Source organism: Lepidochelys olivacea (genome assembly GCF_965140295.1).
Source record: "Lepidochelys olivacea isolate rLepOli2 genome assembly, chromosome: 20".
Lineage (NCBI taxonomy): Eukaryota > Metazoa > Chordata > Testudines > Cheloniidae > Lepidochelys > Lepidochelys olivacea.
Genome location: NC_140430.1, coordinates 4,369,804 through 4,395,091, shown reverse-complemented (window position 1 = coordinate 4,395,091; position 25,288 = coordinate 4,369,804). Strand labels below are relative to the sequence as shown.

The following is a 25,288-nucleotide window of genomic DNA, read 5'->3' as shown; positions in this document are numbered from 1 at the left end:
CGGATGTGCTCCCGTGCAGGTCGGGCATGTGACTATAGGCGGAAGTGAGAATTGGGCGGGGCTAGGTCTGTGCCTGGGCCGGCAGCGGAGCCTGGGGATGAGCCACTACCCGCGAGAGGGAGGGAGTAGGAGGAAAGGTGAGGCAGGCCCTTCCCCGGCCATGAAGCAGGAGCTGGGGCTGAGCCACCCTCCCAGGAAAGGTGATCCAGGCCCTTCCCCAGCTGTGGGGTGGGGGTGGGAGTAGTGAGGCAGGATGTGCCCCCCAGCAGGGGGAGGGGTCAGCCAGACGTGGAGCAGAGGGGTAGGGGGATATAGCCAGGCAAGGCCTTGCTCCCCGCGCCCTCTCATCCTACACAGCAGGAGGAAGGGTGAGAGCAAGGCAAGCCCCGCCCTTGGCATGGGGATGGGTGAGGTGTTCCGGCCCGTGTCCCCTCCCAAGACAGGAGGAGCACGAGCCGAGCTCCCTCCAGCATATGTGGGACCTGCTGCAGCAGATATTACCCCTGCTGAGTGAAGTGCCAGTCGCTTTCATTCACACGACCCTGGGGTGCATTTGGGAAGAACCAGTCGCTGCCAAAGGGGCAGTGATAGCCTCCTGCCTGCGCATGGATCAGGATGCTCTTGTTGCCGGCACCCAGGGCCGAGAGGCAAAACAACAGCAGGGGTTCGTTACCCGGTGTGCGTCATCCAATAATCACAACGCGGTGGAGAAGCAGAAAAGTTTATTTGCAGCTGCAAACAAGGTCCAGGGAGAATAGAATCTCAAATCCTGCACCCAGAGCAGGAAGTTACACAGGCTTTTATACATCCTTCAGCATACTTATCCAATAGCAAGCTGCCCTAAGTATCCATATAGCCAGCCAATCCAGTTCCCAGCTAGTTCCCTGATTCTCTGTATCATTTGTTAAACTATACATAAAGCTGCTTTATTCAGCATTGTTCTTCCATATCTGCCCTGTTTGGCCTTGTTTAGTTTCAGGCAGTCTGACTCTGCAACATATTGTTGCCGATCCTCAGCATAACTGCTGCAAGTGCCTCCAGGTGGGGGGGGGGCTAGTACGCAGAGCTGCTGCAAGTGCCTCCAGGCGGGGGGGCAAGGACGCTTGGGCCTAGTGTGAGGGGGCTTCATCGACACTCGTGGTCTTCCATCCCCACGAGTTACCTAGTGGCCATGCCCCAGTGTCCTCAACAACTCCCTCCTTTGAGAACACTCAACAGCCTTGGCTCTGAGTTTTTTCACTTGGGCTATTTATTTCTTTACAGTAGGACTTTGCATAAGCACTTTGTGATAGCCCTGAAGAGAATGACTTATTAACTTTTGCAAAAGGGCCCTGACATATGATACTGCACAGCATAATACCATTAATACAAGCAATACAGGAAAGAGAAGTTTCAATAACAGGCTAAATAAACCACCAAGCCAAAACGACAAACCCCAGCCTGAAAACAAGGTTTGCAACCAATTGCTCTCTGGGGCAGTATAGGCAACCTGTGCTCCGGCTCGGGCATGGGCCTCAGCCTGTACCACCTTTTCATAGATCTCATAACTGCTATCATTTACATATACACAACATCGGGGCCCGACGAGGGCACAAACCCCTCCTTGGGATGCCAAGAGATAGTCCAAAGCCAGCCTGTTTTGGAGGGAAAAGGTCCTGAGCTGCTGTACCTCTTTATTTAATGTTTTTACTGCTGATCCTAAATCACTAACCGAGTCCTCTAACTCTAAGGCCACTTTCTCAAGTACCATTTGCAGCCTTACAGTATAGCGGCCTATGCATGCCATGGCTGGCCTGGTAAACAGTGGCACTATTCCCAGTACAGAGCACCCTACAAGCTTCTCGGTTGTGAGGGAATTTTTCATATTGCCCTCCAATGCCGTAGTCAGTCGCCACAGGGTCTTTTCTTGTGACTCAACAGAAGTGTCTTGGGCATTTCTAATCTTTCCTTTGGGCAATGTGGCAGTTATGGACAGATGAGGAACTCCATGAGCTATATAACAGCTACCTGTCCAGTTGGCTGGCAGCACCTTGTAAGCCTTTCAGCCACATACAAAATAGTGACCCTGTAGGGCCCAGTAAGGACTGTTTCTTAAGGGGATTCCTGGGATATTTAAGGCTGCTTTTCCAAACAGTTCATATGCCCCTAAGGGGGCATCCCATCCTCCTGATTGGGTACAAGTGGGGGCATTTCTAATTGTGCCGTTCAAATTACACTCGCCATAGGGACCACTACAAACCCACCATTGGCTTGCTACGTTGGAGATATTAACTGGACGGCAAGTTATATTTCCAAACCTTTCTTTTGTGGTAAGATTATTTGTAAGAGTTTCCCTAAAAGGGGAGGAACCATTACACCCACACTGCTGGCCTCCCCTTTTGGTCTTTATCCAATACCCCTCAGCCCACTGTGTAATAACACAGGACCTGTTTCCCACAGGACGCCCATAGTGATCAGATTGCGTAAAACATAACACTCCCTCAGTGAGTACTGCAACTGAATACTCCTGGTCCTATAGGTGGCTTGCTGTAAAGAGGTCTTATTTCAGAACGGCAAGTCCGTTCTTTTCTGCTCTTTGGTGGCGTCTAATTCTGCTAAGGTCAGGGGAAGTACGTCAAGGGGCATTCCCGTTTTGGGGGGCAGTGGAGTTGGAGCACATACCCAGCAATCAGTCTGGTTTGTTAAAGTAGCAACATGGTGCGCAAGCAAAACAAAGGAGTTATGCTCCCGATATGCACAGTTTGGAAATACCAATACAGAGAATAACAATGTTACCCAATTAATTATCACCAGAGTCTTCCCAACCCAGGGTCTCCAATACCTGGGTGGGCCCATTTTAGCATTAAGGTGCCCGCTATTTGTGTCCTTTAAACAGTAGCTTTAGCCCGAGATCGTCACTAGATGAGGAGTCAGCAGGCTGGACGGTCCACTGTCCTGCTGACGAGGGGGCGGGTACTGCCTTCAGACGAGAGTGATGGATCCAGTTCTTGTGTCCCTCGATCTTTGCCGCTGTATGGGAGATCAGCAGGATGGTATAGGGTCCTTTCCACTTTTCCTGGAGAGGCTTGTCTTTCCAGGTACGAACAAGTACGGAGTCACCGGGCTGTAAGGAGTGGACGGGAGAGTCCAAGGGGAGAGGCTGGGAATCCTTCGTATACCTGTGAAGAGACAAGAGAACAGCAGACAGGGAACACATACACTGTGACAAAAAACCATTACCCAACTCCCATTCCCCTGACAGAACCGGGGTGCCATTCATAGGCCATGCCCTTCCAAACATAATTTCAAAGGGACTAAGCCCTAATCTACTCTTTGGGAGAACAAATACGAAGTAGGACGAGGGGCAAAGCATCAGGCCATCGCAGTGAGGCTTCCTGGCACACTTTTGAGAGATGCCGTTTAAGGGTCTGATTGGTCCGCTCCACTACCCCACTGGCTTGCAGTCTCCAGGGCGTATGGAGTTTCCAGGGGATCTGTAAGGCATGTGAGATGCTTTGAATGATTTTTGAAGTGAAGTGTGTCCCGTTGTCAGATTCCATCCACAGGGGGAGTCCAAAGCGAGGAATGATCTCCTTAACAAACTTGAGGGCCACTGTTCTGGCAGTGCAGTTACGGCATGGGAAGGCTTCTGGCCATCCGCTGAACCGATCCACTATGACAAGGAGATGTTTGAACCCTTGGGTCCGGGGAAACTCAGTAAAGTCTATTTGCTACACTTGTCCGGGGCCCGGAGTGGGTTCTAGGGCAGCTGGTGGCACAGGATGTCCCGGTCGGGGGTTATTCTTTTGGCAGACTAAGCAGTCCACTTGTACCTGGGCTTCTATGAGCCAGAGGATTTGGGGCCCATACTTGACTGGGGAGCCTTGGGCTGTCAGCATTCCCCTTTGCTTCCATAGGCCAGCATGAGCATGCAGCACACCAAAAGCATACTTTGAATCAGTAAAAATGTTGACCCACTTTCCTTTTGACCGTTCAAGTGCACGGGTCAGGGCTATTAGTTTGGCAAGCTGGGTAGAGGTCCCAGCAGGAAAACCTTCAGCTTCCACAATGTCATGGAGGGTCACAACAGCATAACCCGCCCTCCTTTGCCCATCTATTACAGTACTGCTACCATCAGTGTACCACCCATAATCTGCATTTGGGAGGGGTACATCCTTTAAATCCGAACGGCTGGAGTACTGGGCATCTATGATCTCTAAACAGTCATATTTTTGTTCCTCTGTTTCTGGCAAGAGGGTGGCTGGGTTAAGGGAAGGGCAAGGCTATAAGGTGACTTCAGAGTTCTCTAACAGCTTAGCCTGGTACTGAGCAATCCGAGCCTGGGTGAGCCAAAGCCCTCCCTTTGCATCCAATAAGGCTCGGACCATATGGGGAGTATAGATTTGCATAACTCCTCCCAATGTTAGCTTCTTGGCTTTCTCAAGCACTAGGGCAGTAGCTGCGACCGCCCGTAAACATGCCAGCCAACTCTTTGCAACCTGATCCAGTTGCTTAGAAAAATAAGCCACGGGACGTCTCCATGCTCCTAACAGCTGTGTGAGCACTCCTAAGGCCACCCCCTTTCGTTCATGTACATACAACTGAAACGGCTTAGAGAGATCCGGCAGGCCCAGAGCCGGGGCTTCCATCAACTTCCTTTTCAAGATTTTAAATGCCCTGTCAGCCTCTGGGGTCCAATAGAAGGGGTCATGATCTGCTCCTTTTACACAGTCGTACAGGGGTTTAGCCCACAGTCCAAACTCTGGGATCCATATCCTGCAAAAGACTGCCATACCCAGAAATGCCCTGAGCCGCTTACGATTACTTGGGGCAGGAACTTGACAGATAGCTTCCTTTCTTTTTTTTTTTTTTTCCGCTTGAAAGCTGAAGCTCCCCTTGCCTTAGCTGTAACCTGATTCCGCTCTACCTCAGACAACAGGGTTCTCAGGAGGATATTACAGTCGTCTCTATGATTCAATCCGGCTTGTGACTACTGAGGCACCCCTCAAAGACTGAAATAAACCTGCTTGGGTTCATGGAGAATTCCCCAGCCTGTGTTTTAAAAGCTGCTAGGTCTATTGGATTGAATGGCACATGGGTGTAAACTTGCACAGTGGTAGCCTGACGTCCGTCTGCCCCTGGGCAAGCCACAACAGTCTCGGTAATCAAAGGATAGAGTCCCACCGAGGGGGCAATCTCTGTAACCCGAGGCATCCTACCCTTATAAGGTGGGGGTGTGGGGGCCGAAGGGGACACCGGCTCTGCCATTACAGTGGGGGTGGGGGTCTGGGGACTAACATTAGCTACTACCGAACCAGTTGGAGTCAGATTACAGCTCTGCAGAATTACAGCTCTGTTCTGTTTCTTAAAGCCATAAATGCTTGTGCATACAAATGTTCATTCCATTTACCCATTCACTGACAAAACAAAACTAATTGGAGGATCGTGTTGTAATTAATTGACCCTCCTGGTGGCCACCACTCCTGGTCCTCTAGTTGATATTGAGGCCAGTCAACTGTACAGAATCGTTTTAATTGGCTCTTAGTCATGGGATCCGCACCAAATACCTTCCAATTTGCTAGAATGCATTCTAGGGGCATACACTGTGCCCTAACCCCCGAGCTCTGTCCCTGTCCCATACCTACAGGGTAACTCTGGGTGTCCCCAGTTCCAACAGAGCATACAATCCGGATTTCAAAAGGTTCCTTCCTACCTCATCCAAGGGACCGGTTCCTCACCGTCGCCTGCAGCTGCTCCTCCCCTATGTCCAAGGGACCGGTTCCTCACCGTTGCCCATAGCTGCTTCTCCACTATATGAGTGCGTTGCACTGTTGTGCCCTCCAGGGTTGATCAAATCACGTCTCCTCCGAGGTCCCTGATGAACTCACCGGTGCGCAGTGGGCGTCGGTTCTCGCCGCAATCCTCGACCTCCAGGAGGAGTCCAGGCAAGGCTAAATAGCAGCCTCATCGCCCACCCAGGGACGCCAAAAGCTGTTGCCGGCACCCAGTGCCGAGAGGCAAAACAACAGCAGGGTGGGGTTTGCTACCCGGTGTGCGTCACCCAATAATCACAACGGGGTGGAGAAGCAGAAAAGTTTATTTGCAGCTGCAAACAAGGTCCAGGGAGAATAGAATCTCAAATCCTGCACCCAGAGCAGGAAGTTACACAGGCTTTTATACATCCTTTTTCCCAGCATACCTATCCAATAGCAAGCTGCCCTAAGTATCCATATAGCCAGCCAATCCAGTTACCAGCTAGTTCCCTTGTTTTTTGTATCATTTATTAAACTATACATAAAGCTGCTTTATTCAGCATTGTTCTTCCATATCTGCCCTGTTTGGCCTTGTTTAGTTTCAGGCAGTCTGACTCCGCAACATATTGTTGCAGATCCTCAGCATAACTGCTACGAGTGCCTCCAGGTGGGGGGGGCCAAGGACACTTGGGCCTAGTGCGAGGGGGCTTCATCGACACTTGTGGTCTTCCATCCCCTCGAGTTACCTAATGGCCATGCCCCAGTGTCCCCAACACTCTGAGCTCTCCTGTACCCTGATTGCCACCCTGCAATTTTGCTGATGTCAGACTGTGAACACCTCAGGGCAGATGCTGTCTCCTGAATGTTCTGGAAGATGTCCTGCATAAACCCATTCCTAATTTAGGCTTAAATAGAGACTGGGAGTGGCTAAGTCATTATGCAAGGTAGCCTGTTTCCTCTTGTTTTTTCCTACCCCCCCCCCCCAGATGTTCTGGTTTAACTTGGATTTAAACTTGAAGAGTGGTCAGTTTGGATGAGCTATTACCAGCAGGAGAGTGAGTTTGTATGTGTATGGGGGTCGGGGGGATGTGAGAAAACCTGGATTTGTGCAGGAAATAGCCCAACTTGATTGTCATGCACATTGTGTAAAGAGTTGTCACTTTGGATGGGCTATCACCAGCAGGAGAGTGAATTTGTGTGGGGGGGTGGAGGGTGAGAAAACCTGGATTTGTGCTGGAAATGGCCCACCTGATGATCACTTTAGATAAGCTATTACCAGCAGGACAGTGGGGTGGGAGGAGGTATTGTTTCATATTCTCTGTGTATATATAAAGCCTGCTGCAGTTTCCACGATATGCATCCGATGAAGTGAGCTGTAGCTCACGAAAGCTCATGCTCTAATAAATTGGTTAGTCTCTAAGGTGCCACAAGTCCTCCTTTTCTTTTTGCGAATACAGACTAACACGGCTGTTACTCTGAAACCTGCCATTCCTATGTGTGCGGAGACCCAAGGCTTCTGTCCTCTCTGGACTTTGCCAGCACTTGTACAGCCATCCAGGCCAAGAGATAACTCATGATTTATGCCTGTGCCACCTGAAGCCACTAGAGGGGGTTATTCCTAGTGTTGTCTTGTAGTGGGATCTTTACACACCATTCCCCTGCCTTCAAAAGATATGTTCTGTCACATCCACATAGGGTGACCAGACATCCTGGCATTAGGGGCTTTGTTTTATATATGCAACTATACCCACCTCACCAAAAAAAAAAAAAAGTGTCCCAACTTTTCACACTTGCTATCTGGTCACCCTATGCCCACATAAGGGCGTGAGACTTTCCTCTCTTGGCACTGGGTGTGATACTGTAAGAACTGCTGAGCTAAATAAAATCTCCAGGAATTTCTGAGACATGTGAGATCTTTCCACTGTCTAACAATTTCCAACCCACCTGTCAAACTCTCTGTTCTCTGGTTTCAGAGTAGCAGCCGTGTTAGTCTGTATCCACAGAAAGAAAAGGAGGACTTGTGGCATCTTAGAGTGCTGTAGCTCACAAAAGCTTATGCTCAAATAAATTTGTTAGTCTCTAAGGTGCCACAAGTCCTCCTTTTCTCTCTTCTCTGTTTCTCCATGAGTCCCTCTTCCTGTCCAATTGTGCCTGTCCCTCCCTCCCTCTTTCTCGCACCCTTCCACCTTCCCTCGTTTCTGCCAGGACTCCTCGGTTACCTTAACTCTCTTTAGATGTGATTTTCTTGTTCCCTAAAGTGCCAATAAAGGGAATGGCTAAATGCAGTGGTACAAGTGCCTTGCCTGTAGTTGATGCTATGCAAATAATAACTGTATATCTTACCCACCAAACTTACAAATGTCTTGATGGACAGCTCCTGCTTTTTTCAAATGGGGTAGATTGTGCTGTTCTTGTACAATATCGTTTGACCTGTTAGTACAGTTTTCAGGAACAAACTTGGAAGTGGCATCATGGGAAGAGTTTGGCTTTATTTCTTTTTGCATCATTGTTCTGGGATAGTATTCTTAATATCAATTAATTAGCACTTCAATAATATTTTGTTTTATCTTCAGTGAGCTTTACATTCACTAAGCAATTCACAGACTTCCGGCAAAGTTAGAGAGTGTTCTCCCCATTTTACAAGGCCGAGAGGGGAAATATCTTGTCTGTGGTCACAGAAGAGAATCAATATCAGAGCCAGATGTCACAATTTCAGAGTAACTGTGCCTGGAACTCCCAATCAGGTCTCCAGCCATCACCTGTTTCTTGTCCCATTCCTCACTGACCCCGGGGGTTTTAAGGCTGTATTGCTCTCTGCCTTACTCTGTGATATCCCCGGCATGTCAGTCTGCCTAGAGACCAGCACCTATGCTTTGCTTTTTCTCTGAGTGTCATCACACAGCCCTTTCCAAGCAAGCACATTCATTCTTAAGTTAAAAGTATTATAGAGAAAATATAAAAAAACAATCAGCGTTCCTATATGCTAAAAGCTTACCAGAGGTCACCATCAGTTTTCTGGGGCACTAGTAGATCAAAGTCCTTCCAATCCTTCCCCAGGGTTGCCCCAACCGTTGGACAGAAGGTCCTGTCTGTTTGCTGGATCAGAAAGAAGGCCCTGTGTCAGTTCAAGCCAATCTTTTTATAGAAAAAGGCCCTTTCTTTGTCTCCTAATCTATGGAAAACTTAGCTTGAGCCCGTGCATGAGGGCTGATCCCTCTCTAGAGTTGTTTAGTCTCAGTGATTTACCTTAGTGTTTTTTAGCTCTTGGAAGAGCTAAGATTACTCGCCCACATGAAGTAGAACACAATCAGACATCAACCATTCATAAATTTAATACAATGTGGTATATTCATCGACTGATAAATTCAGTCTTTATGAAACTTTCAGATCAGCATTGATCAATGACACTTTGTATCATGAAAAGAAAAGGAGGACTTGTGGCACCTTAGAGACTAACCAATTTATTAGAGCATAAGCTTTCGTGAGCTACAGCTCACTTCCTCAGATGCATATTGTGGAAACTGCAGCAGGCTTTATATATACACAGAGAATATGAAACAATACCTCCTCCCACCCCACTGTCCTGCTGGTAATAGCTTATCTAAAGTGATCATCAGGTGGGCCATTTCCAGCACAAATCCAGGTTTTCTCACCCTCCACCCCCCCACACAAATTCACTCTCCTGCTGGTGATAGCCCATCCAAAGTGACAACTCTTTACACAATGTGCATGACAATCAAGTTGGGCTATTTCCTGCACAGATCCAGGTTTTCTCACATACACATACACCACCCCCATACACACACAAACTCACCACCCCCATACACACACAAACTCACTCTCCTGCTGGTAATAGCTCATCCAAACTGACTACTCTTCAAGTTTAAATCCAAGTTAAACCAGAACATCTGGGGGGGGGGGGGGGTTAAGGAAAAACAAGAGGAAACAGGCTACCTTGCATAATGACTTAGCCACTCCCAGTCTCTATTTAAGCCTAAATTAATAGTATCCAATTTGCAAATGAATTCCAATTCAGCAGTTTCTCGCTGGAGTCTGGATTTGAAGTTTTTTTGTTTTTTGTTTTTTGTTTTAAGATAGCGATCCCCGATAATGTCACGGCTAACCTGGTAGCTGAACTTTGTGACTTTGTCCTTACCCATAACTACTTCACATTTGGGGACAATGTATACCTTCAGATCAGCAGCACTGCTATGGGTACCCGCATGGCCCCACAGTATGCCAACATTTTTATGGCTGATTTAGAACAACGCTTCCTCAGCTCTCGTCCCCTAAAGCCCCTACTCTACTTGCGCTATATTGATGACATCTTCATCATCTGGACCCATGGAAAAGAAGCCCTTGAGGAATTCCACCAGGATTTCAACAATTTCCATCCCACCACCAACCTCAGCCTGGTCCAGTCCACACAAGAGATCCACTTCCTGGACACTACAGTGCTAATAAACAATGGTCACATAAACACCACCCTATACCGGAAACCTACTGACCGCTATTCCTACCTGCATGCCTCCAGCTTTCACCCTGACCACACCACACGATCCATCGTCTACAGCCAAGCTCTGCGATACAACCGCATTTGCTCCAACCCCTCAGACAGAGACAAACACCTACAAGATCTCTGTCAAGCTTTCTTACAACTACAATACCCACCTGCGGAAGTAAAGAAACAGATTGATAGAGCCAGAAGAGTTCCCAGAAGTTACCTACTACAGGACAGGCCTAACAAAGAAAATAACAGAACGCCACTAGCCGTCACCTTCAGCCCCCAACTAAAACCCCTCCAACGCATTATTAAGGATCTACAACCTATCCTAAAGGATGACCCAACACTCTCACAAATCTTGGGAGACAGGCCAGTCCTTGCCTACAGACAGCCCCGCAACCTGAAGCAAATACTCACCAACAACCACATACCACACAACAGAACCACTAACCCAGGAACTTATCCTTGCAACAAAGCCCGTTGCCAATTGTGCCCACATATCTATTCAGGGGACACCATCACAGGGCCTAATAACATCAGCCACACTATCAGAGGCTCGTTCACCTGCACATCCACCAATGTGATATATGCCATCATGTGCCAGCAATGCCCCTCTGCCATGTACATTGGTCAAACTGGACAGTCTCTACGTAAAAGAATAAATGGACACAAATCAGATGTCAAGAATTATAACATTCATAAACCAGTCGGAGAACACTTCAATCTCTCTGGTCACGCAATCACAGACATGAAGGTCGCTATCTTAAAACAAAAAAACTTCAAATCCAGACTCCAGCGAGAAACTGCTGAATTGGAATTCATTTGCAAATTGGATACTATTAATTTAGGCTTAAATAGAGACTGGGAGTGGCTAAGTCATTATGCAAGGTAGCCTGTTTCCTCTTGTTTTTCCCTACCCCCCCCCCCAGATGTTCTGGTTTAACTTGGATTTAAACTTGAAGAGTGGTCAGTTTGGATGAGCTATTACCAGCAGGAGAGTGAGTTTGTGTGTGTATGGGGGTCGGGGGGATGTGAGAAAACCTGGATTTGTGCAGGAAATAGCCCAACTTGATTGTCATGCACATTGTGTAAAGAGTTGTCACTTTGGATGGGCTATCACCAGCAGGAGAGTGAATTTGTGTGGGGGGGTGGAGGGTGAGAAAACCTGGATTTGTGCTGGAAATGGCCCACCTGATGATCACTTTAGATAAGCTATTACCAGCAGGACAGTGGGGTGGGAATAGGTATTGTTTCATATTCTCTGTGTATATATAAAGCCTGCTGCAGTTTCCACGATATGCATCTGAGGAAGTGAGCTGTAGCTCACGAAAGCTTATGCTCTAATAAATTGGTTAGTCTCTAAGGTGCCACAAGTACTCCTTTTCTTTTTGCGAATACAGACTAACACGGCTGCTACTCTGAAACTTTGTATCATATTTACCCAGCTGATGCCCTATCAGCGCTGCAAGTACCGTGACACAGCAATGCCCGTTCTGGTTCTAAGCTGTGGGGAAAATGGCCCTGTCAGACCAGAGTCCAGCGTGTCTTATGCATTTAATTGCCAGAGAGCTGCATAACGTTCTCCCAAACGGCTTTTTGATTTAGTTCCCCATATTGATAACATTTGTTATCAATACAATGCCAATATCTGTCACAAGGCTCCTGGCTCCCTTTCCTATACTCAAGCCACTAAACAATGATGTCTGAAAGGCTTTACTGAAACTGAAGGATGTTGGTTTAGTTTCTGTAATTTACAGTGGTTGTCACCCTCCCCTCTCCAAAAATTATTAATGGTAGACTGTTGGGTGTGATAGGAACATGCCCAACTATTGAGAAGGGGAAGTAAGAAAGGGAATGATCAATATTGCGTCATTCCATCTGTGACATTATCTGATTAAAATATGACCATGCAGATCATTGTTACTATCACTGTTATATAATTGCAACAAATCTTGTCCAAAGTATGTCAAGTACAGTGTCTATAGAAAGGTTATGATTTGCTGAATATGATTATGCTATTTGTATGCATGTATCATTTTTGTATCTGAAGTTATGAATATTAACTATGCACCTGTATTTCAAATGTTTGCTCCTGTGGTAACAACAAGGTGTTTAGCCAGCACATTGTGAAGGAGCTATTCAAGTTGGATGGCCCATCAATGAACACTTAATTCACAAAAAGAAAAGGAGTACTTGTGGCACCTTAGAGACTAACAAATTTATTTGAGCATAAGATTTCGTGAGCTACAGCTCACTTCATCGGATGCATGCAGGCTTAACATTTGGGCAGGAAAGAAACTCCAGCTTCGCATTTCAGATCCTCAGTTTTGAGGAGTCTGGGGGAAAGCATGGTGCTCCATATGTCTGCATTAAGGAATCTGGTACCATTGTAACTACATCATTGCAAACCGTCCGGCCAGGTCTACACTACAGACTTATATCAGTTTAACTACGTTGCTCAGGGGTAGCAACATATTTATACCAACATAACCCCCTGTCTAGAGAGCCTCTCATGGAGGTGGATTAACTCTGCCAACGGGAGAAGCTCTCCCGCTGGCATAGGAGCGTCTTCACTTAAGTGCTTTTAAGTGTAGACCTGCCCTTTGTGTAGACATGTAGCAGGGTTTACACCTGTGCAGCTTACTCTTGTATAGGCCTCGCTTTGCACTGTTGCAGCACGTCTACATTCGGGGTTTGCATCAATGCAACTATATTGGTGTAGTTGGGCCAGAACAAATTTCATTAATGCAGAAATGGCCTGAGGGCCATAGTCCTGGGAAGCACATTAAAGAACCTCCGAATGCAAAGGCGGTTTCTTCAGAATCCTGATCAGGAATTCCAGCCTTCATTTACAGACAGCTTGAGTTATGTTGTCTAACAACTTACACTGAGCTGTGAAAGGGTGTGTGCGCCGCTAACCAGATTACATAGATGAAAATCTAGCAAGGACTTTCACAAAGTCCAGGCAGGAGGTGCGATAAAACAAGTTATTTGAAGGCTTAAAAGCAAGCATGGAAAAAGAGATGAACTGAAATAGTCTGTGAAATGTTGCAGGGAAGAGCTTTGTAGCCAAAAGAACTTGGTGACCCTTTCAGTTCACTGCTGATACTGAGCTTATACCAGCACCCTTGCGAAATACCGAAGTGTTGGAAAAAGTACTCTGGGTGTTAGCATGCAGAACCCAATTCACTGCATGCATCTGATGAAGTGAGCTGTAGCTCACGAAAGCTTATGCTCAAATAAATCTGTTAGTCTCTAAAGTGCCACGAGTCCTCCTTTTCTTTTTGCAGATACAGACTAACACGGCTGCTACTCTGAAACTTAACTCACAAAGGAGCATGGAAAATGCCTATCCACATGTAATGGACTTTCCTGTGAACGTTCTAACTGTAGCATTATGGGATGGCTTCTGCTATGACTAAGCGAAATCATACACGGACATGTGACTTGGCCATGTGACTCCAAACACCATCTTGTTACTTGTGGTTTTCCACAAACTAGAACAACAGGTTTCCCCTTCACTTGGTAAAAGCTATAAAAGGCCCTGGAGACATCTCCATTTTGCCTCTTTCCTGCTCAAATCTCTGGACAATGAACTTATACTAATGGGAGCATTCTAACCAAGGGACTGCAGACCTTCCAAGGATTTGGAAGCAACCAGAGACTTAACAAGCCAGCAGTTTATTCCATCGCTGCTACAAGCCTGAACCAAGAACTTTGCAATTATTGTATGTATTTGATTCCTTTAGCCAATTTTAATTCTCACCTTTCTTTCTTTTTCTTTTTATACATAAACCTTCAGATTTTAGATAGTAAAGGACTGGCAACAGCATGATTTTTGGGTATGTGGCATGTCCTTTGGGATCAGAAGAACCCTTTTGTTTGATTAAACTGGTTTTAAATAACCACTCATTCATTAAATCTAGTGTTTTTGGTGGCGATACAAGGACTGGAATGCCTAAGGAGACTGCTTCTTGTTAGTCAGTTTGGTGAAACGGAAGTTTACTTTTGTTGCTGGTTTGGTATATCTTATGGGAGAATAACCCACCAGTTTTGGGGTGTGCTTGCTCTATTTCTCAGCGGTTTGTCCTGAATTGGTATTCGCAGTCGTGACCCACAGAGGCACGGTCATACCATCCTATCCTTTCAGAAGGCCTGGTGGCTGCTTCACAGTCATCATGAGCCAAATACATTTATGTATTCTACCACCTTTGGGGAAAGGCTGAGGTGGCACGATACCTCCCATGCCCTGTTGGGTGATAAGCCTGTCAAATGAGTATATGGCAGCTCACGTTCTGCATGTTCAGCTTTTGCTTATCAGAAGAAATGCACAGAAGCTTTTATAGGCTTTACTGATAGCTTCCAGGTAATCGATTGATACATTCAATCTTTACAAAACTTTCAGATCAGCATCGATCCATGATACTTTGTATCGTATTTACTCAGCTGATGCCCTATGAGCGCTGCATGTACTGCGACACAGCAATGCCCGTTCTGCTTCTAATCTGTCGGAAAAATGGCCCTGTCAGAGCAGAGTCCAGCGTGTCTCACGCACTTAATTGCCAGAGAGCTGCATAAAGTTCTACCAAATGGCTTTTTGATTTAGCACTCCATATTGATAACATTTGTTCAGGGGAGTGGATAAGCCACAGCCACTTGAACTAGGGAAAGTCCTCTGGATCAAGGTTTCTGATACCCAATTAATGACCCATGAATAACCCCCCTGTCAGTTCTTTTCACAATGATAAGAGGAAAGCCGGGTTAATTGTGTTTGGAAAACAACATTCCAATTGGTTTCTTAAGCTTCTTTCAAGTAGCTCTGCCCAATGCCAGCCAATTCCTGGGCATATCTGAAGTACCGTTATCTTATCGGAGGGGGGACACTTGTATAAAGACAAGAGCAGAGTGGGCTCCGCTGCTGTGTCCCAGGAGCTGTGGGATAAGTGGCAAACACCGCTTCGGCATAATGACTAAGAAATATATTCTGGACCAGAGTTCTCCGATCAGCGAGCTGGGTAAGTAATCTGAAGAGAGGGGAAGAGCTAGGAAATCCATTCCTAATTATTGGTTTCCTTAACTCAGAGGAGAGTCAAGCTTCCTTGCTATGTTTCGCACCTGTAGAGGTGTTTATTTTCTCAAAGCAATGGAGCATTGTTCAAGTAATAAAGTGTTTCTGTCGCCCTTCCTAGGCACTGTCAATAGCAGACGTTGTCTCATGGGCAGCACCCACATGTTGATCTTTAACAAGGCTACTGGCAGCTAGGTCAGATTATCAAAACACAAAGCAACCCAAGAGTTTTGGAAGCAATATAAATCTTCCTGTTCCAGGGCATAAATTATTGGGGGTCTAGGAAAAATTTTTCCCTGGGGGTAGGCTACCCCATTACCGCCACTGCGGGGCTTCTAGTACCTTTCTCTGAAGCAACTGGTGTTAGCCACTGTGGGAGACAGGATGCTAAACTAGATGACCTCGGGCCTGATTCAGCATGATCAACCATCTATTCCTAAAAAGAAAAGGAGTACTTGTGGCACCTTAGAGACTAACCAATTTATTTGAGCATAAGCTTTCGTGAGCTACAGCTCACTTCATCATATGCATCCGATGAAGTGAGCTGTAGCTCACGAAAGCTTATGCTCAAATAAATTGGTTAGTCTCTAAGGTGCCACAAGTCCTCCTTTTCTTTTTGCAAATACAGTCTAACATGGCTGTTACTCTGAAACCCATCTATTCCTAGCAGCTACAACTTCCAGCTCAGTTTGATGATGTCATTTTCAACCTGCCGGAAGGGGGATTTATCTTTCAGGGTTGCAGACATACAGGGGAATTTTTCACTCCGTTGGAAATGCACAATTTGCCCTTTAGCCCAGAGACAACCACAGGGAAACAAAAAGCTCCACACATTCACTGCCTGGTTATCTGTGCTGGATTCAGTGGTTTTGTTTCCCTGATAACATGTGTAATTATTTTGCTCCTATGTGTTTTAAACAAAAGGAAAGCAGCATTGCAAAACTTGTCTGCTTGTGAAAAGTTGAAGCTTTGGACAAATATAATGAACTTTATTCTCCCCAAGCCCCTACAGACATTAACTAAAAGCCAAAGATTAGTCTTGCTTGCTTGTCTACAAAGCTCTCTCCTATTCCAGGAGTACAAGCAAGCATATGCTATGTGCACTGTGGCATATAGTTTAATTTGTTGAGGGTGACATTTCTTATGGTGACTGGCAAGATTTTCTCTTCTTCATCTGCCCTTAACACATAGCTTGATCTATTTGTCTTGCATTCCCTGATGTGTCAGGGTGAAACAGCATGTCTGTTTCGGTGGATTATAATGAAATTGTGGGGTGGGGAAACAGAGATAGGGGAACATGTTGTGTGTTGTGGACTTTTTAAATGGCCACAGTGATGCACCAGCCACAGCCCAATTCTGTTCTGACTGTATCACAAACTTGGGTGACAAAGGTGACAACATTTCTTTCTTTATTTTTGCATTATAGTTTTCAGAAAATAATTATTTCAAATATTTGATCTCTAGGTTTCCCTAGCCAAAAGTCATTGTGGAGCTGTGTGGGAACCAGAATTTGCCTCCCAAATAAAAGTTTTCATTTCTGAATAAAAATGTCCTTCTGTATTGCAACAAAAAGTCAGACATAGGAAATTTTCCATCGGAGGGACATTTAAAAAAAAAATCCCTTTGGGAAGAACTGAAATGGAACTTATTCAAAATTTCTGGTCCCGTCTCCCCAGGTGAGCTGCCGAGGATCCAGGGAGGGGCAGGAAACCTGCTGGTTTCCATCTAAATTGATACATTATTGCAGCATTTTTTGACAGAAAAATGTTCTGTTGGAAATTTTCCGACCATCTCTAGAGAACAGAGCACTCAAGCTGAACAGTCTATTTAATAAGGGGGGAAATCACTTATACTTTATGGAGTTAAGTAATAAACCAGTGAAGGATAAAACAGACTTTTACATCATGGAATGGATTTTTAATATGTTTTATAAGAACTAGAGAATTCTCCATTAGCCAATCTATATAAAATCCTTGTAGATTTTCTAAAAAAAGCAAAGTCCAGGATACTGCTATAAGCACATATTATAATAGGTAGGAGTAGAACCTAGGAGTCTTGACTTCCAAAGTTCCTGCTCTAACCATTGGACTCCATATTTGTTATTCGGAGAGGCAGTGAGATCCAGTGATTGGGGTACTGGATTGCAAGCTGGGAGCTCTGGGTTCGATAGCCACCTTTGCCACTGACTTGTTGCATGGCCTTGGGAAAGGCATTACCTCTTTCTGTGCCTTAGTTTCCCCCTTCCATCCTCCTCTAAGTGTGAGCTCTTCTCAGGGATTGTCTGCCTGGCATGCTGGGGGCCCACATCTCGGTCGGAGCCTCTTGATGCTACTGTAATACAAATAATCAAGCTAATATAAATATAATCACTTCTCAGTATTTCTCAAGATACTACTGGAACTTAAACAATAATGACATTCTTTTCAGTTCCACGCAGTGTAGTAGTCGGCAATAACGTCAATCTCATAAAAAAATTCTGCACAGAAGCCCCATTGCTTTGGAAGCAGCTAGGTCAGGGGTGGGCAAACTTTTTGGCCCAAGGGCCACATTGGGGTTGCAAAACTGTATGGAGGGCTGGGTAGGGAAGGCTGTGCCTCCCCAAACAGCCTGGCCCCCTATCCGCCCCCTCCCACTTCCTGCCCCCCTCAGAACCTCCGACCCATCCAACCCCCCTGTTCCTTGTCCCCTGACTGCCCCCTCCTGGGACCCCCGCCCCTAACCGCCCCCCGGGATCCCACCCCCATCCAACCCCCCTGCTCCCAGTCCCCCAACTCCTATCCACACACCCCGCCCCCTGACAGGCCCCCCAGGACCCCGTGCCTATCCAACCCCCGCCCCCGTTCCCTGTCCCCTGACCGCCCCCGCCCCCCTGCAGAACCTCCGCCCCCTGCTCCCTGTCCCCTGACTGCCCCCCGAGACCCCTCGCCCCTTATCCAACCCCCAGCCCCCTTACCATGCCACTCAGAGCAGCATGTCTGGCAGCCGCACCGCCCACCTGGAGCTAGACACGCTGCCGCTCTGCTCGGCAGGAGCGCACAACCCCGCCGCCCAGAGCGCTGCCCACGCAGCGGTGTAGCTGCGGGAGAGGGGGGACAGCAGGGAAGGGGCTGGGGGCAAGCCTCCCCGGCCAGGAAGGACGGTCCTGCAGGCTGTAGTTTGCCCACCTCTGAGCTAGGTCCTAAAGATCATGCACCAAGTTGTCTTGATCAAATTGTCTGTCTACAATAAAACAGAAGGTTTATTGGACAACAGGAACACAGTCCAAAACAGAGCTTGTGGGTACAACCAGGACCCCAGTCAAGGCCTTCTGGGGGAGCAGGGAGCTTAGACCCCAGCCCTGGGGTCCCCTGTGTTCCTCCACCCAGCCCCAAACTGAAACTAACCCCCCCCCCGCAGCAGGTTCCCTTCTGCAGCCTGTCTTCACATTCCTGGGCAGAGGTGTTACCTCCCCCTCCCCCTCCTGGCTCAGGTGACAGGCTCTCAGGTCTCCCATCCCCAGGGCACATTCCCAGGTCAACACTCCCCCCTCCCTGCTGCTTCACATCCTCACAATCATGCACCAAGTTGTTTTGATCAAATTGTCTGTCTGACCCCTGAGTTCTCACATGAAGAAGGAGGATTCTGTTTATCAAGGTACTTACATAGGTCCCATCATAGTATCTGAGTGTCTCCCAAATATGTAAATGAGCATTAGGCGACTAGAGACCTCTGAAGATCTGGGCCTTTATTCTCACAGCTCTCTGGGACGTAGGGAAGTATTATCCCATTTTACAGATGGGGAAAGTGAGGCATGGAGAAATTGAACCACATTTTTTTCAAAAGTGGCCACTGATTTTAGGTCCCCAACTTGACATACTAAGGTGAAGATCCTCGAAAGTATTTAGGCATCTAACTTGCATTGATTTCAACCTTTGAGGAGGAAAACGGCCTGTGTGCTTGTGTACCCTCTGCTATCACCATGCTCTCGGATGAACTCTCACAGAAAAAAAGATAAATGATAAAAGACAAAAACACCGTATTACCCATGGGTGAACACTTCACAAAGCCAGGTTTCAGAGTAGCAGCCTGTTAGTCTGTATCCACAAAAAGAAAAGGAGGACTTGTGGCACCTTAGAAACTAACCAATTTAGTTGAGCATAAGCTTTTGTGACCAACAGCTCACTTCATCGGATGCATGCAGTGGAAAATACAGTGGGGAGATTTTATATACACAGAGAACATGAAACAATGGGTGTTACCATACACACTGTAACCAGAGTGATCAGATAAGGTGAGCTATTACCAGTGGGGGGGGTCAGGACCTTTTGTAGTGATAATCAAGGTGGGCTATTTCCAGCAGTTGACAAGAACGTGTGAGGAACAGTAGGGGAGGAAAATACATGGGGAAATAGTTTTACTTTGTGTAATGACACATCCACTCCCAGTCTTTATTCAAGCCTAATTTAATGGTGTCCAGTTTGTAAATTAATTTCAATTCAGCAGTCTCTCATTGGAGTCTATCTTTGAAGTTTTTTTGTTGAAGAATTGCAACTTTTAGGTCTGTAATCGTGTGACCAGAGAGATTGAAGTGTTCTCCGACTGGTTTTTGAATGTTATAATGCTTGACATCTGATTTGTGTCCATTTATTCTTTTACGTAGACACTGTCCGGTTTGGCCACTGTACATGGCAGAGGGGCATTGCTGGCACATGATGACATATATCACATTGGTAGATGTGCAGGTGAACGAGCCTCTGATAGTGTGACTGATGTGATTAGGCCCTATGATGGTGTCCCCTGAATAGATATGTGGACACAGTCGGCAACGGGCTTTGTTGCAAGGATAGGTTCCTGGGTTAGTGTTTTTGTTGTGTGGTGTGTGGTTGCTGGTGAGTATTTGCTTCAGGTTGGAGGGCTGTCTGTAAGCAAGGACTGGCCTGTCTCCCAAGATCCGTGAGAGTGATGGGTCGTCCTTTAGGATAGGTTGTAGATCCTTGATGATGCGCTGGAGAGGTTTTAGTTGGGGGCTGAAAGTTTTCACTTCTGAATAAAAATGTCCTTCTGTATTGCAACAAAAAGTCAGACATAGGAAATTTTCCTAGTTTAGTTAGCTAGTGGCGTTCTGTTGTTTTCTCTGTTGGGCCTGTCCTGTAGTAGGTAACTTCTGGCTGCTCTTCTGGCTCTGTCAATCTGTTTCTTCACTTCAGCAGGTCGGTATTGTAGTAGTAAGAACACTTGATAGAGATCTTGTAGGTGTTTGTCTCTGTCTGAGGGGTTGGAGCAAATGCGGTTGTATCGTAGAGCTTGGCTGGAGACAGTGGATCGTGTGGTGTGGTCTGGATGAAAGCTGGAGGCATGTAGGTAAGTATAGTGGTCAGTAGGTTTCCGGTATAGGGTGGTGTTTATTTGAGCATCGCTTATTAGCACTGTAGTGTCCAGGAAGTGGATCTCCTGTGTGGACTGGTCCAGGCTGAGGTTGATGGTGGGATGGAAATTGTTGAAATCATGGTGGAATCCCTCAAGGGCTTCTTTTCTATGGGTCCAGATGATGAAGATGTCATCAATGTAGTGTAAGTAGAGTAGGGGCGTTAGGGGACGAGAGCTGAGGAAGCATTGTTCTAAGTCAGCCATAAAAATGTTGGCATACTGTGGGGCCATGCGGGTACCCATAGCAGTGCTGCTGATTTGAAGGTATACATTGTCCCCAAATATGAAATAGTTATGGGTGAGGACAAAGTCACAAAGTTCAGCCACCAGGTTTGCCGTGACATTATCGGGGATACTGTTCCTGACGGCTTGTAGTCCATCTTTGTGTGGAATGTTGGTGTAGAGGGCTTCTACATCCATAGTGGCCGGGATGGTGTTTTCAGGAAGATCACTGATGAATTGTAGTTTCCTCAGGAAGTCAGTGGTATCTCAAAGATAGCTGGGAGTGCTGGTAGCGTAGGGCCTGAGGAGGGAGTCTACATAGGCAGACAATCCTGCTGTCAGGGTGCCAATGCCTGAGATGATGGGGCATCCAGGATTTCCAGGTTTATGGATCTTGGGTAGCAGATAGAATACCCCTGCTTGGGGTTCTAGGGGTGTGTCTGTGCGGATTTGTTCTTGTCGTTTTTCAGGGAGTTTCTTGAGCAGATGGTGTAGTTTCTTTTGGTAACCCTCAGTGGGATTAGAGGGTAATGGCTTGTAGAATTTTGATCTATCAGTCCTCATCCTCAAAGGAAACCTGTCCAATACTTTCAAAAGATGAGCCTGGGAGCTTAATTTCATAACTGTTAGACACTAAAAATCATGACCTTAATAAAGACACTGGATTCATGGCTTATTTAAAAATTGTATTAAGAGGATGTTAAAATAAAAAGAAAACAGTAAAGAATTTAAGAATAGAAGTTTCTGTTTATCAGGGAATAATGTACAGATTATCAAGGGGTGTGAAGTTCGGTTTAGGATTGTATGGCGTAAGGAATACATAATCTGCAATATCCCCAATTGGGGGTAAAATGTTAACGGGTCTATTACAACAACCTGTAACCCACTAACCCCCCTTTTTGTCTTACAACTACAGGGGTGTTAATTGGCCACTTCACCTTGAATGGTCCCTTAGAATATGTGCTAACTACTTATGCTAAACAATCTGTTTGATCTTGTATTTAGCAGGTTTTCATAGACTCATAGACATTAAAGTCAGAAGGGACCATTATGATCATCTAGTGTGACACTCTGGTAAGGCCGGATTAAGACCTTTAGAAGCCCTAAACACTGAAAAGATTATGGTCCCCCACCCCCTATGTAATTCAAAATAAAAACAATACTATACCGTAAAATAAAATTTTATTTTTTGAAATGACATAAAACTTACATGTATGCTGAAATTAAAATAGCTTCTTTCTAGATTTTCTGATTGCAAAATTCTGGATAAGTTCATCAAAGCTTACTCGACAAAGCATGTCCGCTTTCATACACAATAGGGAAAGTGAATCAAGTCTGCCCTGACACATTGTTGTTCCCTGAGGGTTTTTTTCAGCTGAGAAAAAGAGCATTCTGCGGAGAAGTTAGTAATCATCAATGTTAGAAAAGTACGTAGTGCAATCTCTACATTTGGAAATACACATTGTATTCCCAAAAAGAAAAGGAGCATCTGATGAAGTGAGCTGTAGCTCACGAAAGCTTATGCTCTAATAAATTGGTTAGTCTCTAAGGTGCCACAAGTACTCCTTTTCTTTTTGCGAATACAGACTAACACGGCTGTTACTCTGAAACCTGTGGCACCTTGGAGACTAACAATTAACTGGATACAATTAATTTAGGCTTGAATAGAGACTGGGAGTGGATGGGTCATTACACAAAGTAAAACTATTTCCCCATGTTTATTCCCCCACCCCCCACTGTTCCTCAGATGTTCTTGTCAACTGCTGGAAATGGCCCACCTTGATTATCACTACAAAAGGTTCCCCCCCCTCCACTCTCCTCCTGGTAATAGCTCACCTTAAGTGATCACTCTCCTTACAGTGTGTATGGTAACACCCATTGTTTCATGTTCTCTATGTATATAAATCTCCCCACTGTATTTTCCACTGAATGCATCCAATGAAGTGAGCTGTAGCTCATGAAAGCTTATGCTCAAATAAATTTGTTAGTCTCTAAGGTGGTGCCACAAGTACTCCTTTTCTTATAACAGTGGAACTGCCGTACTTCTCCACACAGATTCATGTTCAAGTCAACAGGGTATGAATCAACTAGCTTTTGGGAACTTTGTGACTATTATTCATCAGATAAGTCCATATCGTTTAGAAAAGAAAATCTACTTGCTACGTCTTTGTACACTTTACCTCTCCTCTTCATATGAAATTCAAGTGTATCAATTATAGCGTAGGTTTCAGAGTAACAGCCGTGTTAGTCTGTATTCGCAAAAAGAAAAGGAGTACTTGTGGCACCTTAGAAACTAACCAATTTATTTGAGCATGAGCTTTCGTGAGCTACAGCTCACTTCATCGGATGCATACCGTGGAAACTGCAGCAGACTTTAGTAAGTAGATACGCGAAATTTGTCTCTAGGATTCAATGCTGTTTCTGTTGCACTGCTATCATTTGCTTGTTTTTTCCTGATTCGCTTGCGGGACTGGGCTTCTTTGTAGTTAGTATCAGGCAAGATATCTTTTGATATGTCTTCAAATCTTTCGAAATCGTTCCTCAAAGTGTGTAAGTGGTCTGCTAATGGTTGACAGAGGTCTGCACATGTTTGCAAAGCCAATTCTTTTTCTTGGAGAGCTTGACTTGTGTGGTAAAAGTGTTGTAAAATTTCATTCCACATGGTCAACATGAATACAAACTCTAGCTGTTGCATCTTGTTTGCAATGTTTTCTGCTTTGCAGATAGTTTCTCCCTTTTGTGATTGATCTTCAGCTATACTTGCTAATGCATCCACAATCTTTGAGTAGGACTCCAGAATTGCACTTGTTGCCACTGCGTGTGCCTCCCAGCAAGTATTAGAAAGAGATTTCAACACACAGTCATTGCCCAAATATGTTTTAAGAACTGCCCATCGGTGTGTTGAGGCAGAGAAAAATGTATAAACTGGACTGTTGAGAAAAAACTTACTGCCACCGGGTAACAATCAACAGCACTGCGGCCAACAAGATTGAGAGAGTGTGCAGCATATGGCATATTTGTTCTGTTCTAAAAGCTTTTTCTGCATTCCTTGATAATGCCCTGACGTGTCATAAGATTGACCTCTGTACTTTGATCTATTTTGCAAACTTGGCACAGATAATGCAGTACTGGATTTGCCATTTCTTCACCAGTGTGGCTTTTCAAATTGAGGAATGTTATAAATCGTTCACTTGTTTTCCAACTGTGGGGGAGACATATCTTAGTACAATACTCAATTGACCAATATGTGAAAGATCAGGTGTAGAGTCGACAGATAAACTGAAGTACCCACTTATTTCATCCACAATAGCTGAATGAACTTTGTCACTCATTAGACCAATGAGTTCATCACATATTGTCCTGGGTAAGTATGATGGGTTACTGTACACAAGTAGTCTGTATTCGCAAAAAGAAAAGGAGTACTTTGGCACCTTAGAGACTAACAAATTTATTTGAGCATAAGCTTTCGTGAGCTACAGCTCACTTCATGGAAGCTTATGCTCAAATAAATTTGTTAGTCTCTAAGGTGCCACAAGTACTCCTTTTCATTTTTTTTGGTGCCCCCTACTTTGCTGGTGACCTAAGCATGTGGCTTAGTCTGCCTATTGGGTAATCCAGCCCTGCACTCTGGGTACATTTCCCAAACCTGAAGAGGCGCTCTATGTAGCTCAAAAGCTTGTCTCACTCACCAGGAAAAGTTGGTTCCATAAAAGATATGGGATTTACCCGCCTTGTCTCTCTACTATGGAAGTCAGCAGCAGCAGCGAGCACGGTGAGTGCCTTTGAAAGTCAGGCCAAGGCCCTTCTCGTGGGGTTCCCAAAAGACAGGCAGCAGTTACCTCAAGTCCACCCTCCTATCCCTTAGGGGTGAATGCTGCTCTGTTGGTTACTTCAGATTTTCTGCTCACAGGGAGGCCTGAGTAATATTTTTTTCCTGAAAGGGGGCAGAGCTTTCAGGGAATGTCCCGCCACCCTGTGGTCTGATTAGGCTGTGAACTTCCCAGGGCAGAGATCCGTCTTCCTCTGCGATCGGGGTGGGACCAAAAAGGGGTTACAGTCCCCTCCTCCCTCGAGAGCTCCCCCTCTCATCGATCTCTGGGGATCACTAGGGCCAAAATGCTGCTGGGCTGCGTCTCAGGCGACCTGGGTTCCAGTTTCTGCGCCACCGCTGCCCTGCTGGGCATTCTTGGAGAAGCCAGGGCTCTCCGCCTCAGTTTCCCCAGGGCACTAGAAAGCCTTTTGCCCCCAGCACGGAGCGGCACTGGGCGAGGTCCCCGTCCCCACCACGGACCGTGCGGCTCCAGCGCAGAATGGTACCAAGGGGCCCTGCGTCCCCACGGTGGAGCCGCACCGGGA

The 25,288-nt window shown here is 46.0% G+C and overlaps 1 long non-coding RNA gene across 1 annotated transcript; it reads right to left on the bottom strand.

Moving 5' to 3' along the window:
* Window positions 1–711: 711 nt before the first annotated feature.
* LOC311510419 lies at window positions 712–25,244 on the bottom strand. Its single transcript, XR_014709087.1, has 4 exons — window positions 24,622–25,244; window positions 17,521–17,635; window positions 8,728–8,828; window positions 712–6,085 (listed from the first exon to the last, which is right to left on the bottom strand). It is a non-coding gene; the product is annotated as an uncharacterized lncRNA (long non-coding RNA).
* Between the last annotated feature and the right edge of the window lie 44 nt (window positions 25,245–25,288).